This window comes from Capricornis sumatraensis, chromosome 1, assembly GCF_032405125.1.
Source record: "Capricornis sumatraensis isolate serow.1 chromosome 1, serow.2, whole genome shotgun sequence".
Classification (NCBI taxonomy): domain Eukaryota; kingdom Metazoa; phylum Chordata; class Mammalia; order Artiodactyla; family Bovidae; genus Capricornis; species Capricornis sumatraensis.
The window spans coordinates 181,116,819-181,135,793 of record NC_091069.1 but is presented as its reverse complement, the minus strand read 5'-3'; the positions used below and the strand labels follow the sequence as shown (position 1 = coordinate 181,135,793).

The 18,975-nt window shown below is 40.1% G+C and overlaps 1 non-coding gene across 1 annotated transcript; it reads right to left on the bottom strand.

Moving 5' to 3' along the window:
* Nucleotides 1-13,890: 13,890 nt before the first annotated feature.
* Nucleotides 13,891-13,962, bottom strand: TRNAC-ACA (transfer RNA cysteine (anticodon ACA)). The gene has a single exon. It is a non-coding gene; the product is annotated as a tRNA-Cys (tRNA).
* Nucleotides 13,963-18,975: the final 5,013 nt, after the last annotated feature.

The following is an 18,975-nucleotide window of genomic DNA, read 5'->3' as shown; positions in this document are numbered from 1 at the left end:
TCCATGAGACAAGCTGACATTCTACAGGCTTTCACCTTCTACAGCAAGCTGACCTGCATCCTCCACAAAGAGGAGCACTGGGTGTGCTCAGATTCTCTTTAAGAGAGCCCAGTCTCTCTTGAATTTGTGCAGGTCCCAATGCCTAAAACTGGGACTTCTACAAATAATGCAAACTTGAAGCAGCTGATTCCCCCCGATTACTGAGTATCATTTTCATTATAGATTAGAATCAAACCTTTACAGTAAATCTTTCTCTACCAACATTTTCCCCTTCCCCCTTTCAAAGTCCTATCTTCTCCCTGTAATTAAACCACAATTATAGTTTTTAATTAAATAATAACCTCACAAATGTACTTATCTGTTTTATTTCCAAAGATGCTTGGGAGACCTGCTTCTCAGGAAACCTAACTTTACTCCAGATTCTTCTACTAACTCTGTGTGACCCCATCCACCAGAGCCCGCCAGGCTCCTCTGTCCATGGAATTCTCTAGGCAAGAATATTGAAGTGGTTTGTCATGTCCTTCCCCAGGGGATCTTCCTGATCCAGGGATTGAACTGGGTCTCCTGCACAATAGGCAGATTACCATCTGAGCTGTCAGGGAAGCCCGAACTAAACTAGTGGCCACACCCTTCCTTTTCAGGTCTTAAGGTAACAAAGTTGATTGATGAAGGAGACCAGGGCAGAGTTCTGGTTTTCATGCTGTGCTCTTTTCAGTCATGCCACCAAACTCAGCAAGAAACAACACACCAGCATGCCTTGGAAAAGCTGGGTAGAGAGGAAATATCAATCAAGTAAGGCAATTTGTGTGGCTATTCTTTGTAAATGTATAGTTAACTACATAGTTTTTTGTGGTGAGAGTGAGGGAAGGGTCTGCAAAATGAAAAGAAAATTGGATTTAAAATTGGAAGAGTTGAGCATAATTGCAGTTCAGGGAATGTCAGTTTTCCTAAATGCAGTAATGATATAATAGTACTCTTGCAAAAGAGTTGTTCTGAAGGTCAAATGTAATATAATACTTCAGCCAAAGCACCTACCACAGAGTGTAGTATACAGTAGACTCTCAATAGATGAGGTCCAAGGCTGGTAGGTAGCTAGTCCTCTGGTCTTCCACAGCCCACAAAACTGGCCTCCTTTGGGGTCTATGAAGCTTTAGGTGGTTGAGTCCCCTCAGCCAGATACGCTGGTCCAATCCCATTTGCCCCTTCCTAGTCATTTCCTTGAGGGTGGGTAGCCTTTCAGCAATTTATAGCTTTCCTGATTTAGTGGGTTCTTATGTCAGAGAAGTCACTTAGAAGCTAAATTATTATTGTGAAGCATAAAGAAACATGTTTAAGCTGTCAGAATATTAAACAGGTTCTGACTCCTATTCAGCGTCATTTTCCTTCTCAGAATGGTTTTCTTCCAGCTGCAGTCAATAAATATTTTTGGCAGAAGAGATGCTAAAGAAAATAAAACCTTCCAGCATGTTTCCAAGGATTTCACTTCTGCCTATACATGTAGATACTACAATAATCATAACAATATCCATTTGTTCTGTGCTTTGCAATTAACCTAGCGTTTTCACTTGCTTTATATAACCCTATTAGGTAGATTGGTAGGCAACAATTCTCTCATGTTATACAGGAGGCTCCTGAGGGTCACAGAAGCCAAATGAGTAGCTCTAATTCATACACTAATGAGTGAATGAACAGATCCAGGCTCTACTGACCTGGAGACTAACCTGCTCTCCAACACACTACCTGCCTCGGCTTTTCTTAAGCTATATGGTAAAGGAAGTGGATGGAATTTGAAGTTAACCAATTCCTCCTCACTGTAGCATACTTAAACATTTCATTTTGCCAATCAAATAAACCCATCATGAGATACTTAAAAAGACATCTTTATAATAAGATGAAGAGATCTTAAAACCCAATGAAACTGTCCCTGTTTGAGTTAGACAAATAGTAGCAACTGAGCAGCATTGTGAGCACTTCCTGTTTTAAATAAGCCATGTACTTGCCACGTGTTTAAAACCACTCCCCATAGTTATTGAAGGACCACACAGATTCTAAGTTAGATCACAGCACTAACATTACCACCAGCATTAGTTCCTTAATTTACACAAAAAGATGTTTAAAATTACTGAAAAGCCAATTCCACATCAATTTGATTGTCCATTATTATTTCTTCTGCAGGGAATACGGAATCCAGTACAAATCTAAGTGATGTCTGCTTTCTAAATTTTCAGTAACATTTGGTTTTTGTACAGCTGAGTAATACCTACTAGTATAAAAGAACTAGAATACAAAGAAAAGCATAAAGAAGGAAACCAAATTATCCAGAAAATCCACCCAGAATTCAGTGAGATTTCTAATACATTAGTCCTGAAAATCCAGGAAATCAGGACCATAGTTGATTTAAAGGTAATCATAATTATGATTTTTGCATTAAAAAGCTTGAGCTTTTGACTGAAATCCAGCCAGTTTCGAAATATTTCCTAAATGCATGTTGTATGTTAGAACTAAGATGGTAGGGAAGAGTGAAAGAATGAATCAAAAACAATGCGTTTTTATAGGGTTTTGAAAGTGACTAAGTTTGAAAGAAAAGTCATTGATTAAAGTCATGGTTCCTGAAACAATCATGGGAACAGGGAAGGAAATGAACACTGAGCCAGAGATAAGCCAAAGCCAAGGGAACAGGTTGCTATGCTATCACTATGATGATAAATCTGAAATCAATAAATGTGTGTGGTTTGCCTAAAGTCTCAAATAGGTGGGACCAGCACCTTAAACATCATTTCTGGTTCATGTACTCAGTTCAATTAATTATGGATGAAGGACTTTCACAAAGAAAATGTAATCAATAATGGTGAAATTGAATTGAAAACCAAAGGACCTGTTTCTTTGTTTTCAGCTGAGTTCATACATCATTTAATACCACTAAGAAATAATCTTCAACAAAACCAATACAAGCTAGCTGTGAAATGAAAGATAAAGAGATTGTTAGAAATAGGGCTTCCAGCTGGCGCAGTGGTAAAGACTCCTCCTGCCAAGCAGGAGACACAAGAGATGCTGGTTAGATCCCTTGTGTCCAGACAATTGCCTGGAGTGGGAAATGGCAGCTCACTCCAGTATTCTTGCCTGGAAAATTCCATGGACAGAGGAGCCTGGTAGGCTACACCATATCTCTCAGTCTGACAATAAAATAAATATGAAGGAAAAGGGGTGCTGTGTCATTTTATAATACCTTCCTATTCTGTAATCAATTAAGGATGCTATCTTAAGTTTTACAAATCTTTTCTACTCAGTTTCATTCAGATTTGCTTAAGAATTTGTTTTTACCCTCTGAACTTATTCTAGAAAGCAACAAAAAGTTTATCATTTTTGCTATCATTTCCAAATTCACCAGAAATATAGATGTGTGCTCATTTGTAGTCAGAATATTTCAAGAAGAGTTTACAAGATTTCTTCCCAGAAATTGCGTTAAGTCATTTCTCCAGATGCAAGTTGAAACACAAATACAAGTGTTATGACTACTCTTCTGGCACTCCAAAAATATACCACAAACAAGTGCTTTTATGAAACATGGTACTCACTCATTTTTCATAGAACAGGGTCTATAGTCTAACTCTTAGAGTAGGATTGTAATTGTAAGAAGATAAATTAGTACAGCTGAAAGCTGCCTTGGAGCTCTTTAAGTCCGAAGCTTGTTTAACCTGAGAACTTTAAAAAAGGGGAAAAGCCTTGTTGAAGCTGGGTATTGAGTGCAAAAGTCCTAATGTCCTGGTATGTAATAACCTGCAGAAGAACCCACAATAAATTGTTTTTCAGCCTCACTGATTCTGTAATATAGCCTAGTAATCAATCAAACAATAATTATTTAGAGCATGCTAAGAATATGATTGATATTGCTTTAGTAGATGAGAGATGAAAAGACTATGATAAACTAGATAGAAAATATCATGATATTCTGACACAAAACAAGTTTATTATGTGGCTAGGGGGACACAAAAAAAATTATGTGATTCAATGATATTACTCACCAAGTTATATAATATTCATTCATCAATTATACATTGAGCAAGTACCGTCTATGTGTCATGCACTGTGCTAAATGCTGGAGTTCAAACAGTATTCGAGGATTTCCCGAACTCATGGTGAAGACAAGCATGTAAACAACTGTAGTAAATGCTTTAACAAAGGAAGTATAACAGCCTAGAAGAAAGAAATGTTTCTGTAAAGGTCACCGAGAACTTCACAGCAGAGGGCTCACCTGAGCAGTGTTTTAAAGGATGAGTAGAACTTCAGTGTGCAAAGAGATGGGGAGAAAGTGTCCCTGATAGAAGAAATAGCACAGAGAAAGACACAGGTAAATAAAAGAGCACAGTACATATGCGGAATTCCAAGTGTGGCAAATGGAGGAGGGGGTAGGATAGGAGGCTCAAAAGGGAAGCGGTGGTGGTGGTGGTGGTTTAGTTGCTAAGTAGAGTTCGACTCTTGCAGCCCCGTGGACTGTAGCCTGCCAGGTTCCTCTATCCATGGGATTCTCCAGACAAGAATACTGGAGTGGATTGCCATTTCCTTCTCCACAAAAGGGAAGTAGGAGGAAGATATTGACACATATCTGACACCCCACATTATGTTGTTAGGGCTTTATCCTGAAGGCTATAAAAGGCAATGAAAATCTAGAAGAAAGACTTTATCAGACACATACAATGAAAAGATACAAATCATCAGTTTCATTTCTGAAAAAGGTAATCTAGGGATATAACAATGGATACATGTAAATATTTAGTTATAAAAATGTTTATCATTGTGACATCTGTAATAAGAAGAAACTAGAAACAACCTAAATGTCCAAAAATGGATAATTGCTTTAATAAGTGTTGGTAGATTCCTATATAATTAATAAATGTATCAAGATAGCAAGTTAAGTACATACCAAAAATTCCCTCTTCCACTCTGAAATTAGAAATAACTGATAAAATAATAAAAAGAAATGAGAATATAAATTATGTATAATTGAAACAGAATACTGTTAAAAAAACAATGGAAAAAATCTGCATGGCAGAAATAAAGAGGCAACCCACAGTGACAAATAGGGACAAAGCTACTATTTTAAGGCCATTGAGAACAGATATAGATACATTGGATCAGGATTCTTAATAGGAACATGCAATGGGGAATTAATATGACTACTGCATGGTAGGAGGGCAGAGACGGGCGCTTCAAATTAATCCAGAATCTGAAACTGTACTGCCCACTTGCAAAAAGATAATGGCAAAACTTTTCTCATTTTCCTAGGGCCACTCTACGGAAAGAGGCAGAAATACACTGTAAAAGTGGGATATGGGTCTTTGTAACATAAGGACGCAAGACTTGGAATTTACTATCCCCAAAGGGGAAACTCAAACTGAATTTCTATCATAAAACCAGATTTGGAACTGTGCATTTTGTAGAACCCAGATCCAAATGCGAAACTCCCCTATGGAAGTGGAGAGAAACTCCCCAAATTGGAGAGAAATTCCCAGAAAGAAGAAAATATTTCAAGTAAGAATTTTAAGACACATGATGAAGCCCAGCAATTATGGCATAAAATAATCTGACCCAACAAACAGGATATTTCATACCCATAAAATAGAAAAAAATAGATGAATCTGATTAAGAGTTTTTAAACATAGTATTAAGATCTTTGAGATGAAAATCATGATATAAAACTGACATTATAAAATAAGAACAGGCAGTTTGGAAACAATAAGCAAATAAGATTGAAAGATGACTGAGCGACTAACACACATGTACAATAGGTATTGCCAAAACTGACAGAATAGAAGCAATGTTGCAATCACTGAGAATTTTCCAGAACTGAACACCAGCGTAAGTCTGATTGACAGATTTCTGTAACTCTTAAAATATGGTCTAGAGAATCCCAGAGGCCTGTGGAATCTTTTCAGGGTGTCTACAAAATCAAAACTATTTCTGCAATAACATTAAAGTGTTCTTTGCCATTTTTATTATCAATCTCTTATGATAATATGTTTTCTAGAGGCTCATGACATATGATGACACTGTACAATGAACTATGGCGACATCTGGAAGATCTGCATAACCCAGTGGACCAATGTTTTCCAGATGATCAATATGACCATTAGGTAACATAAAAAAACATAATACACTGGGGCAAGAGAGCCATTCAAAGTAGAAGACAGACCAATGTAAAAGAGTTTAAAAAAATAACATGTTGAGTTCTGGTACAGTATCAGAAAAGCATACCCACAATTACTTGAAAGAACTAGTGAAATGTTCCTCCATTTCCAACTATACATCTGTATGACGCTGGATTTTCTAAATATATCTTGACCAAGAGTATTTGCCACAGATTGAATGCAGAAACAGATATGAGAACCCAGCTGTCATCCATTAAGCCAGACATTAAGAGATTTGCAAGAACATAAAACAATGCTGTTTTTCACACTAATATTTTTTGAAAAACATAGTGATTTTAAGAAAAATAAATTGCTTACACTAACTTAGAATCATATACTTTTATTCAGTTCACTTCAGTTCAGTCGCTCAGTCATGTCCGACTCTTTGCCACCCCATGAACCGCAGCATGCCAGGCCTCCTTATTTTAATGAATTATTTACTATTTTCAAATTTCTGTTTTAATTTCTAATAAGGTAAATTTCAATAGATAACTCAAAAGCTCACTGGAATCCTCATAATTTGAAATGTGTAGCTCTCCTGAGTCTAAAATTTTGAGGAATGGTGGCATATGGATCATGTCTGGCTCTTTGAGACTCTATGCTGCAGTCCATGGGGTTGCAAAGAGTCAGACCTGACTTAGCGACTGAAAAACACGGTGACATAATGGCAAGATCATGATCCGATGCATAAAATGTTAAATAGTATATAGTGTGTGACCCCGTTTTTAAATATGCATATATAAACATAATTTGTATACATGATAAAAATGCTTCAGTGCTTATTTGAAACTTACTACACATTAGGTAATTTCCCCCTCTATTCTTTATGTGCATTTGAATTTTCTGTAATACATGTATTTAATAAACATTATTTAACAAATGTTATCTTGGCACTGGGCTAATAGCTGTGACTAGAAAAGACATGGGCCCTCCTCACCTGAACCTCACAGTCAAGCAAGGAGTTAAGAACAAATCAAATACATACAGTACTTAATATCAGATTATAAATCTTGATTAGTTAAAGAATAACTGCAGAGAGAGGATAGAGGACATAATTTAGTTTGAGAATAAGGGAAGACAGATAGACACATTATAGCTCTCATGCTGATTGAGTGTGAAAAAGCTGATTGAATAAGCATGAAAAAAAGACAGAAGGCAAACGCATCAAACATGCAAACCAGCAGAAATGAACAGAATTCCAGCAAGTGCCCCAAGTGCTAAACAGATATGGATGCCCTTAGTGATGGATGGGGCTAGGCATTTAAAGGAGGTGACTTGAGACCTTTTTTTCTGGAGAGGTCCAAAACAAGTTATCTCAGCTAAATGTACAAGGTTTATGGAGGGACTGAATTCAGAGTAAAACACCTATTGGAAAAGCAGAAATCCACAGTATGGGTTTCAACATTGAAAAGCAATCATATCTTCATTTGCTATGGAAGCTAGGTAGATTTGTACGGATTCATTGAATAATATTCACTAACAACAATGCTTTAGAAGTCATAGAATTAAATTTTCAGTTTTTTATACTGGCAATTTTCATCCTCTTCTCTTGTTTTTTGGTTTGTTATTTTTTTAAAAATTCTAAAAATAAATCAAGCACTCCTAAAAAAATGCTGGAAATACAAGTAAATGTTCATTTATTTTTAAAATAACATAACAGTAGATGAGCCTTTTAATGAAAGTGAAAAAGGAGAATGAAAAAGTTGGCTTAAAACTCAACATTCAGAAAACTAAGATATGGCATCTGGTCCCATCACTTCATGGCAAATAGATGGGGAAACAATGGAAACAGTGACAGACTATTTTCTTGGGCTTCAAAATCACTCCAGATGTTGACTGCAGCCAAAAATTAAAAGACACTTGCTGTTTGGAAGAAAAGTTATGACCAACCTAGATAGCATATTCAAAAGCAGAGATATTACTTTGCCAACAAAGGTCCATCATGGTTTTTCCAGTAGTCATGTATGGAGGTGAGAGTTGGACAATAAAGAAAGCTGAACACCAAAGAATTGATGCTTTTGAACTGTGGTGTTGGAGGAGACTCTTGAGAGTCCCTTGGACTGCAAGAAGATACAACCAGTTCATCCTAAAGGAAATTGATTCTGAATATTCATTAGGAGGACTGCTGGTGAAGCTGAAACTCCAATACTTTGGCCACCTGATGTGAAGAACCGACTCATTAGAAAAGACCCTGATGCTGGGAAAGATTGAGGGCAGGAGGAGAAGGGGACAACAGAGGATGAGATGGTTGGATGGCATCACCGACTCAATGGACATGAGTTTGGGTAAACTCTGGGAGTTGGTGATGAACAGGGAGGCCTGGCGTGCTGCAGTCCATGGGGTCGCAAAGAGTCAGACAGGACTGAGCAACTGAACTGAACTGAGATGATCCAAAATAACGTAAACTGAGCAAAAAGCATGGCCCATACCTAGGTCTTTCTTCATTTTATGTCTGCTAAAAGAAGCTTAATGAACAATGTCAATGACACGCACACATGACTGGTTTACCCATCTACCCTAGCTGCCACTTTCTGCAGTTCTATGAAGGTTAACTTAAACCAACAGCAACTATCAAGAGGTTCAGCATAGTCTGCTAAAATGAAGATTGATCTCAGACATGATGTAACAGAAAGGATAAAACATTGGGATACATCTGCAGGCAGATCACCCTTTCTAAAAATACTACAAGTACCATAAATGGTCTTGTATTCCTGGGCAGAGCTTTATTGATTGTGCAGTTCTCTGACTCACAACTGCTAAAACATGACATTAATGTATATTGAATTTCCTACCTTCAAGGAGTCTGCAGTCTAGAGCATGGTTATTTTCACCAGTGCTCGCGGAGATACATCGAACCCAGGTCTCCCGCATTGTGGGCAGATTCTTTACCTCTGAGCCACCAGGGATGTCCATACAAAGCACAATAGCAGCCAAAATGATAGTTTAGTTCAGTTCTCCATGAGGCATCACAGAGGTGACTGAGTTCTGAAGATGTGTAGAAGTTTGCCAAGTAGAGAGAGGATGAGAAAAACGCGAGGACAACCTGGGCTGAGCAGTGTCAAATACATGGTGTTTGGCTCAGCTAGATCTTAGATAGTTATCTCAGACAGGGCATCACTCGGATTTACCTCATTTATCACCTTTCATCTTCATCCTAGCATGAAAACTGGAATATCATGGGTGTGAAAATCAGTTTTGAGCAAATGAATGGAGGACACGGAAATGGGAACGGGCAAAGGGCTGTTGAGAAAGGCAAAAGCCAGACTACGAATGGTTTATATACCAAGGAGAGGAACTTAGATTACCCTATAGAGCCTCTGGGAAAGACAGTAGGAAAACACTAAAGGAGAATTATATGATTACATAATTATGAATTACAGAATTATGTGAGAATTATGTGCCTGGTTGTAGAATAGAAGATGTATTGGAGAAGGCAGGAGTGACAGTCAGGAGACCTAATGAATGGTTAAGAGACATTTTAAGATGATACAGTCTGCTGGTTATTACTGTGGGATGAGGAAAACAGGACACATAGAAGTCAATTTTTTAAATGTTTTATTTTGTATTGGGGTATAGTATGCAGATCAGGAAGCAACAGTTAGAACTGGACATGGAACAACAGACTGGTTCCAAATAGGAAAAGGAGTACGTCAAGGCTGTCATCCTGCTTGTTTAACTTATCTGCAGAGTACATCATGAGAAACGCTGGGCTGGAAGAAGCACAAGCTGGAATCAAGATTACTGGGAGAAATATCAATAACCTCAGATATGCAGATGACACCACCACCCTTCTGGCAGAAAGTGCAGAGGAAATAAAAAGCCTCTTGATGAAAGTGAAAGAGGAGAGTGAAAAAGTTGGCTTAAAGCTCAACATTCAGAAAACTAAGATCGTGGCATCTGGTCCCATCACTTCATGGGAAGTAGATGGGGAAACAGTGGAAACAGTGTCAGACTTTATTTTTCTGGGCTCCAAAATCCCTGCAGATGGTGACTGCAGCCATGAAATTAAAAGACACTTACTCCTTGGAAGGAAAGTTATGACCAACTTAGATAGCATATTCAAAAGCAGAGACATTACTTTGCCAACAAAGGTCTGTCTAGTCAAGGCTGTGGTTTTTCCAGTAGTCATGTATGGATGTGAGAGTTGGACTGTGAAGAAAGCTGAGTGCTGAAGAATTGATGCATTTGAACTGTGGTGTTGGAGAAGACTCTTGAGAGTCCCTTGGACTGCAAGGAGATCCAACCAGTCCATTCTGAAGGAGATCAGTCCTGAGTGTTCATTGGAAGGACTGATGCCGAAGCTGAAACTCCAATACTTTGGCCACCTCATGCGAAGAGTTGACTCATTGGAAAAGACTCTGATGCTGGGAGGGATTGGGGGCAGGAGGAGAAGTGGACAACAGAGAATGAGATGGCTGGATGGCATCACCCACTCGATGGACGTGAGTTTGAGTGAACTCCGGGAGTTGGTGATGGACAGGGAGGCCTGGCGTGCTGTGATTCATGGGGTTGCAAAGAGTCGGACATGACTGAGCGACTGAACTGAACTGATAGCGGATTAACAATGTCATGATAGTTTCAGGTAAACAGCTGGATACATGTATAGAAATCAATTTTTATTTTTATTTTTTTTTCCTTTGTAAACCTTTATATAGTAGATGCATGGTGTGGGGGTGGTGGAAAGAGAGAATATGAACTGAATTTACAATGTTGTGTATATAGAACAGTGAAAAGGAAACCTCTGTTTTCCAGAGCCTGTAGTTTCAAAATAATTTCTATTTCTTAGAGTTCAAAATCCACCCATTCTTGTTTAGAAAGTATACTTTCATATCAGTTCAGTTCAGTCACTCAGTCGCGTCCGACTCTTGGCGACTCCATGAATCACAGCACGCCAGGCCTCCCTGTCCATCACCAAGTCTCGGAGTTCACACAGACTCACATCCATTGAGTTGGTGATACCATCCAGCCAATTTTTAAAGACAAAAAGTTCATGAGACTTTTGATGGAAACTCCATGGATTAGTTATGTTCTCTAACTACCAGTTTCCTAAGAGGTCAAAATACCCAATAAACAGTAGAAAAGCATCAGATGAGTAGGTGGGAAAAAACCATCATTACTCACCAGCTGTGTGACTTTGGGCCAGGTGGGTGAGTTTAACACTTTCCCTACTGTAAAATGGACATGCAGCACCCTCCTTGCTCCGTCACACATTTTCCATAAAGATCACAGGAGGTAATGAATGGGAAAGCTCATACGGACTGGAAACAATCCTCTAGTGAGGTGAGAAGCTGAAGCCCACTGTGAAATGGAGGCATACCACAAAACATCCTGGCCCACAAAAAGAAAGGAAATTTGGAGATCATAGAAGAAAACTAACGCTGAACAAGCCCATACCTAGTGCTAAAATCACGTAATTTTAAGTTAATTGTAAAGGACTAAATAGCTTTTCATTATAAAACTGACTAAAATGAAACTATCACTCCTTAGGTTACCATACCAAGGAGCTCATATAGACAAATTCCTTTATCTCATCAGTGAAGAAACTTGAGACCCAGGGAAAGAGTTTGGCTTACTCAATGTTATAGCAAGTTAATGGTTAAGGCAGAACTAGAACTGCTCTGTCTTGACTTCCAGTTCAATAGTCATTTATAGCAAACTGCCTAAGTGATAAAGATGGGAAATAATGCGGAAGTTCTCTGTGTTCCATAGAGATCTAGAGTTGTAAGAAGGGCCTAGGATAGGGTGGGAGATAACAAAAAGAAACCAACCTCTCTAGCACATACCTCCCTCTCCAACTATTTTGAGGACTGTTCTGGATCTTTTAACAAAAGCTTTGAAAAATAAGGTTCTCCTGCTGCTGAAAAATAAGATTAAAATCACTACAGTGTCAGGATTTTTTTTTTAATTTGGTGCGAGCAAAATTGAAAATTCCCAGTCAGTGAACACATGTTAAAATCATTACTGTACGTGGATACCCATCCATTCATCTCTATTTACCTCAAATTCCTGCATACATATTGCCAAAGCAGTTTGGAAAGATGCATACATAGAGTTTTTATCCATGACTAATCATCACATTTTACCACTGCAAGCACAAGAGGACAGATCAGTGAGAAGGCTCCGTTATTTACCAAACTGTTGAAGTGATAACACAAACACTAGGATTTGTTTCTGTTTAAAAGTAACAGAGCATGGAGGGGAAAACTGTGTGGGCTTCTTTTTGCCTCCCTTATTAATCAATTTGCTTACATTTCCATAAATGTTTCTGAGCTTCCCTGCCACCAAGTTGCTGCCAAGGAATCTATCAGTGCCATAGAAATACGCAGCCCAGGTACAATGATGAAGTTTAGAACCCTCGGCACTAAAAAGAGTTGGAAGCATTCCATGAGGAGTAAAGATCTGGCCCCGATCCACTGAATTCCCTCATCTTCTTTCCCCTGCTCAGCTCAATTTCAGTGCCCATTTCAAGAGCTATTACTATGTGTCAGATTCTCCTCAAGGCATACTGGGAGATACAGTGAAAAAAAAGTAGGGAGATAGGCTATAGCACAATATAAAAGGCAGTAAGAGATCTGCATGCAAATGAGAGGTGCAGTTGCTTGGATTCAGGGGGAATAGCCACTTCAAGTTGAGGGCTCTGGCTAGGAGAAGGGGATGTCTAAAACCAGGCCTTGGTAGAAATTGAGCATTAGAAGGCTAGTTTTGTCCATGAAATGAGTAACTATGGGTGATTCGCCTCCCTGAATCTCCTAAGCATGGGGAGGTATTCTCATCACTGATTTACTTGCTGCAGGTAACGTCGTCACACCAGCAGGTTGCCTAGAGGAGGAGCCCCACAAAGAGGACAACCACAAAGAGGCCTAGTGTGTTAGCAAGAAAAATGCAAAGAATGCTATTTTGTATACAGAAGCACAGTAGGCCTTCTGCAATCTTGAAGACTACATTCAGAGACCTTTCACAATCACCCAGTCCTTGAATCCAACTCGGTCGAATGTCAGTGCTGGGGGTTTTAAGACTTGGCTCTCTCACTGAGAAATCACTCCACAACTAGCTTTGTAGCCCAAGTAATTCACACTCGTGCTCATGATTTTTCATGCCCTATCTCATTTAATTGCTAGAACAACCCAAGTGGCAGTTATTGTCCTCATGACAAATGACTACATGCCATAATTATTACATGACAATTACATGATAAATTATTACATGCTGCAAACTCTGATCAGTTGCTTTCTAAATAATCAAAACCTCATGAAGATCAAAAGTGTTGATGCCAAAATCTGGCCACTACAACCCACAGAAGGAAGAAACTAAGCGTTTGTGATATACTTTTAGAAACTATATAATCCATCTAGAATTTCATTATTCATTGGCAAACAGATCTAACATATCTTACAAGAACAAAATGATACATAAATGACTGTGATGGTTTATTGAAATGAAATCTTGAGCTTGAAGACCCTCTCTGTGATTAAAGGATAGTTACTCATCTCCAAACTTCCATTTTCTTCAACTGTATGAAGGGGAAGGAGGTGCAGTAGATTTTGTGATCCCTAAGTTGCTTTCCACTACCAAAAATTTTAATGATAATAGTAATAAAGTGAAAGTGAAGTCGCTCAGTCATGTCCAACTCTTTAGGCTCCTCGGTTCATGGAATTCTCCAGACAAGAATACTGGAGTGGGTTGCCATTTCCTTCTCCAGCGGATCTTCCCAACCCAGGGATCGAACCTGGGTCTCCTGCATTGTAGGCAGACGCTTTACCATCTGAGCTACCAGGGAAGCCCCATATAATTAGAGGAATAAAAGCCCTCATTAAATGAATGTTCTCCAGTCTATAAATCTTCTGAGATGCAAACGCTCTTTCAAGAAAAGACTATAACCTGTTATTTGACATTGGTTGAGAGACAGGATATTGAGGTGGGCATGCTTCTTCCAAAAGGAGAAAATGGAATCTAAGGAAAAAAGAGCTGTGGTGTGTCCCAGCCTTAGGCATAAATGTAGAGGATAGTAGCCCACTGGGGTTTGCAGTTACTGTCAACACAAGAGAGTAGGGAAACATAGACCAAGGACTTCGTAAGAACACTGTATCCTTTCTTAAACTCTGCAGCCTCCCCATGTTTTTATTCTTTACATGGCCATCTGTCTACCAGTGAGCTCAGCGGTTTTATCCTCAGAATGGACAGGGCTTAAGTACATGCTTTCAGGAGCAGAAAGAAATGGGTGAACCAGGAAAGCTAGTATTATCCTGTATCCCAGGGGTAGAGTAAGCAGTGGGGGGAAACCAGTGGAGTGACTGAAGCCTGTGGACAGCCTGAGTGCTGGCAGAGCCCGGGACAGTCCTGGGGCAAAGCAGCAGTGGGGCCCACCTGAGGTGCACCAGGGCCCCTGACATCAATTACATGAATGCATCTGGTCTACTGAGCTCATAGCAAGTAGATTATTCTGAATCTATGAAGTAAGTAAAAGGAAAATTATTCTTTAAAAAATTTTTTTAGAAGGAAGGATTTATTACTATCAACAAATAAGGAGGGCACTGGGGATCTTTCCCAAAGCAGTGGCCCCCTGAATAGCAAAACTGGGGAAATTTTAAGCTAAGAGTACATGCATTTTCGTGAAGGGGCTTGAGCAGAGGAAAATTCAGCATTGAATTGGGGCAGAAGTCAACAGATTCCCTAAGAAATATTTTGTTTTAAGTGAGATTATTTAAGAACCAGAATTTAAGATCATTTGTATAGTGACATGAATGATGAAGAATCTTCACACTTATTGTTTTATAAGATGATCATATAATTCATTATGCAAACAAGCATTTTTGGGAGTACAAGGAGATGCTATTAATTGCCATCCAAGACAATAGATATAAACATGGACAGATGGTCTCTCTCTTCATCTTTGGTCATTGTCCACCATTTCAGCAGATCCATTTTCACAATCCTAAGAAGGGGACAGAATGGAGATTTTTGTGCCTGCTTTATAGATAAGGAATCTGATGCTCAGAGAGGCGAAGCATCTTGCTCAATATACACAGATAGTAAGTTTATGATATTTGAAAATGTTTGCTCTGATAAAATACACACATACATACAAAACATTCAAAAATAAATTAAGAATCTGAATGTCATGTGTGTCTATAAAATAGGTTACTAAGATGCTTGAAATTCAACCTTCCCCAAGTGTACTTCACAGGTACTCACTAAAGGCTCAGCAGATCAGGGAAACAACTCAGATCTGTGTCGTGTGGCTTATCATTTGCTTCGGTTGTGCTGACAGGTGACATCTGGTGCTGTCCATGCTCCAAGAGAGTCCTAAATCTAAGACCTCACTTCAGGCAATTGACTGGAGGGTTACACTTTTGACAAAGCCTGTTCATATGGAGAATGTAGAGGATGATGGCAATGATAGGAACCCGTTAAACATCCACAAAACCAGAAGGCTCCATGAGTTTTCTTGACAGTTAAAAGCATAAATCAGTTCTTCCTCCCCTGTTGGGATAAGTGCTTGGAATTATCTGTTGGGGGAGTCCTTGACCCAGCTCACATCACTAGAAGCCAAGAGGCTAAGTATGATGCTATTAACCAACATAAGACTTCCTTGACGGATTGGGAGAACTTCAGAGAAGGATGTACAAACTAGTCCTAGATAAAAGAAATATAAGAGAACACCACCAAATCCCCTATTTATATAGGAGAAGAGGCCTCAGAGTCTATGTGTCTGAGTAAATTGCAACTTGCAGGTAGAGCTGGCACCACCCCACAGGTTTCTCATTTCATGGTTCACGGCTGTCTTCAAGCAATGGTATATGGGACTGAATTACAGTGGATTCATTATATGTGAAAGTGTTAGTCGCTAAGCCGTGTCTGACCGTTGCAACCCCATGGCCTATAGCCCTCCAGGCTCCTCTGTCCATGCAATTTCCCAGACAAGTATACTAGAGTAGGTAGGCATTTCCTTCTCCAGAGGATCTTCTCAACCCAGGGATTGAACCCGGGTCTCCTGTATTTTCTGCATTGCAGGCAGATTCTTTACCATCTGAGCTGCTGGTGCTAAGTCACTTCAGTCATGTCCGACTCTGTGCGACCCCAGAGACGGCAGCCCACCAGGCTCCTTCGTCCATGGGATTTTCCAGGCAAGAGTAGTGGAGTGGGTTGCCATTTCCTTCTCCGTTACCATCTGAGCTACCAGGGATTATATGTGAGTGTGTGGGTTGCACTGAGCATTCCCCAAATTCATATGCTGCAGCCCTGACCTCTAGTATGGTTAAAATATAACCATATTTATAGATAGGGTCTTTACAAAGGTAGCTGAGCTAAATGAGGTCATGAGAATGAGCTGTAACCCAATACATTTGGGGGCAATTTGGAGATAGACATGTGCAGGGAGAATGCCATGTGAAGGTGAAGGCAGAGGCAGGGTGAGGCCTCTACCCTCCAAGGAGCAGCAGAGATCACCAACAGGCCATCAAAAGCTTGGGGGGTGGGTCACAGAGCAGATTTTCTTCCACAGCCCTCAGAAGGGACCAGCCTTGCTGGCACCTTGATCTTGGACTTCTCGTTTCCAGAACTGAGAAAAAGCACATGTCTGTTGATTAAGCCACTCAGGTTATCATGTTTTGTTAGAATAGCCCTCACAAGCTGATACAATGTTTGGGTAGACACACAGTGTCTGGTAAGCCCATGGCCCACAATCTGGATTTGCTCACTCCACAGTGACAGGCTGTCTTCCTGACCCCAGCCCAAACATACATCACAGAGGTGGCATAACTTGGTGTAGAAAGAATAGCTCATTACCCCCAACCGTACACACAAAAACGGCATTCCAAGTATGGCCTCTACTCTTTCCTTACCTTTCAAACTATAATCCTCCAGATAACCAGCACTCTTTTGGCTCTCATATGGAGGGTTGACTAAATGTAATTCCAGAGGCAAACCTGAGCCCAGCATCTACAATACCTTGTGAAGTGAAAGGCTAAGAGGACTTCATTCCTCCTCGCCATCCCTCACCTCCCCTCTGCACAAGGGTGGACCAGACAGAAACCCTGGATGTTGTAGCAGGCAAACTCTACCCCATGCAGTGATGCCTGGGGCATTTGATACCTATACACAGAGAGAGTTTCCTTTGAACTGTATTTCCAATTGCTCCAATGAATAATAATTTCTAGTCATTTTGCTAGTTAATTCAGTATATTGCTTTTCTTTTTCTTCTAACAGGAAGATACAAATGACTCCAAAGAATAGGAAACTCTAAATTTAGAAATAGGGGAGAAAAAAGCCATTTGGTCTGTGCATGGGCAGAATGCCTTGGTACTAATGTGGATGAAATGTGACCCTTACTCTCCATTTTTTAGTGCAAGTTGCCTTTGAGTGATGCAGAAGACAGCTTCTAGCATGTTTTTATCTTACACAAAGGCAGTACCATGGGTGGGCTGCCTGGCATTGGTTGTTCTGAATTAGGCAATACTAGCTTATAAGTTTGAAACAGATTGATTGAGAATCCATTAGTCAAAAGAGTAAACACTGGAATCATTTTCTGATCAAATAAGTTCTGGCACTGTATTCTTGACCAATACAAAGTCATTCCACTGAGCTTAGTTGGGCTCACTGTCTAAATGCTTCCTAGAACTAGTCCACCATGAGCAAAACATCATCAGAACATTTACATTATAGAACACCCACTTCTGGGTGCGTCATGCAAGTTGCCATCACAATACTTAAAGACAAAATAAATAACACCTACAGGGGCCCTTACTATGTGCCAGGCTAAGTGTTCCAAATGCGTTTCATCTATTACTGTGTGCTTATCCTCACAAGCTTGTGTAGTAGAGGCTCTTACTGTTCCCCTTTACAGATGAGGGACCTGAGTCAGAGACAGGGGGGTTAGGGAAATTGCTCAGATTCACACGGCAAGTAAAGGGCAGGTACAGAATGTGAGCCAGGCTGGCGGCAGAGCTCACACTCTGCACTGGTAGCCACCGTGGTTATTGTATCTGTCTCCTCTCCCTCCCGCCCCCTCTCTCCCATTGGGAACTTTTCAAGGTCAGGGACTATTCCTCTCTGAGCCTTGTTCTCTCATCCCTTGAATTTAATGATCGTCCTTAAATGATTCAAACTCATCCATGTCCCTATGCTGTAACCAAGAAGCATTCTCTCCCTCCAGAAAGTTCCTCTTAGACCATTTGCCAATTCTTGCCCTGTAGTTGGTAGCTGTTCTTAAACCTCCCTCCTTTCCCCTCAGTTCATAAACGTGCAAAATTCATGTCTGAGTCACACCTGAAATTTCCTCAAAGCCCACCATATTCCCTTCCATTTACTAAGGATTCCTCCCTAACCATTTATGAAGCAAATGAAAACAGGGTCAGTTCCATGGTTTAATGCAGAATTCTAGGGCCTTCCTGTAAGCCAGCCTGACTTATATCCACTATAACAAAACCTTTGACAGCGCCCCCTAGGGTAAGAGGAGGATGTGGAATTCAGTTTAAAGCAATGGTTCTCAAATTCAAGTATGTTTCAGAACCCCCTGGAGGGCTCACTCAAACACAGACTGCTGGGCTCCACCCCAGAGTTTCTGATACAGGAGGTCTAGGTTGGGGCCGGAGGTCTGTACTCTTAATAAGGTCCCAGGTAAGGCTAAGGTTGCAGGAGCCGGGACCACCTTTGAGAAGCACTGCTCTGAGGAGCCTGGCGGGCTACAGTCTGTGGGGTCACAAAGACTCAGACACAACTGCGCACACTTGCTACAGCTACTATGCTACTCCAGATTCCTGTTTTGGAGAGTAGTAAGTATTTTAAACACAAA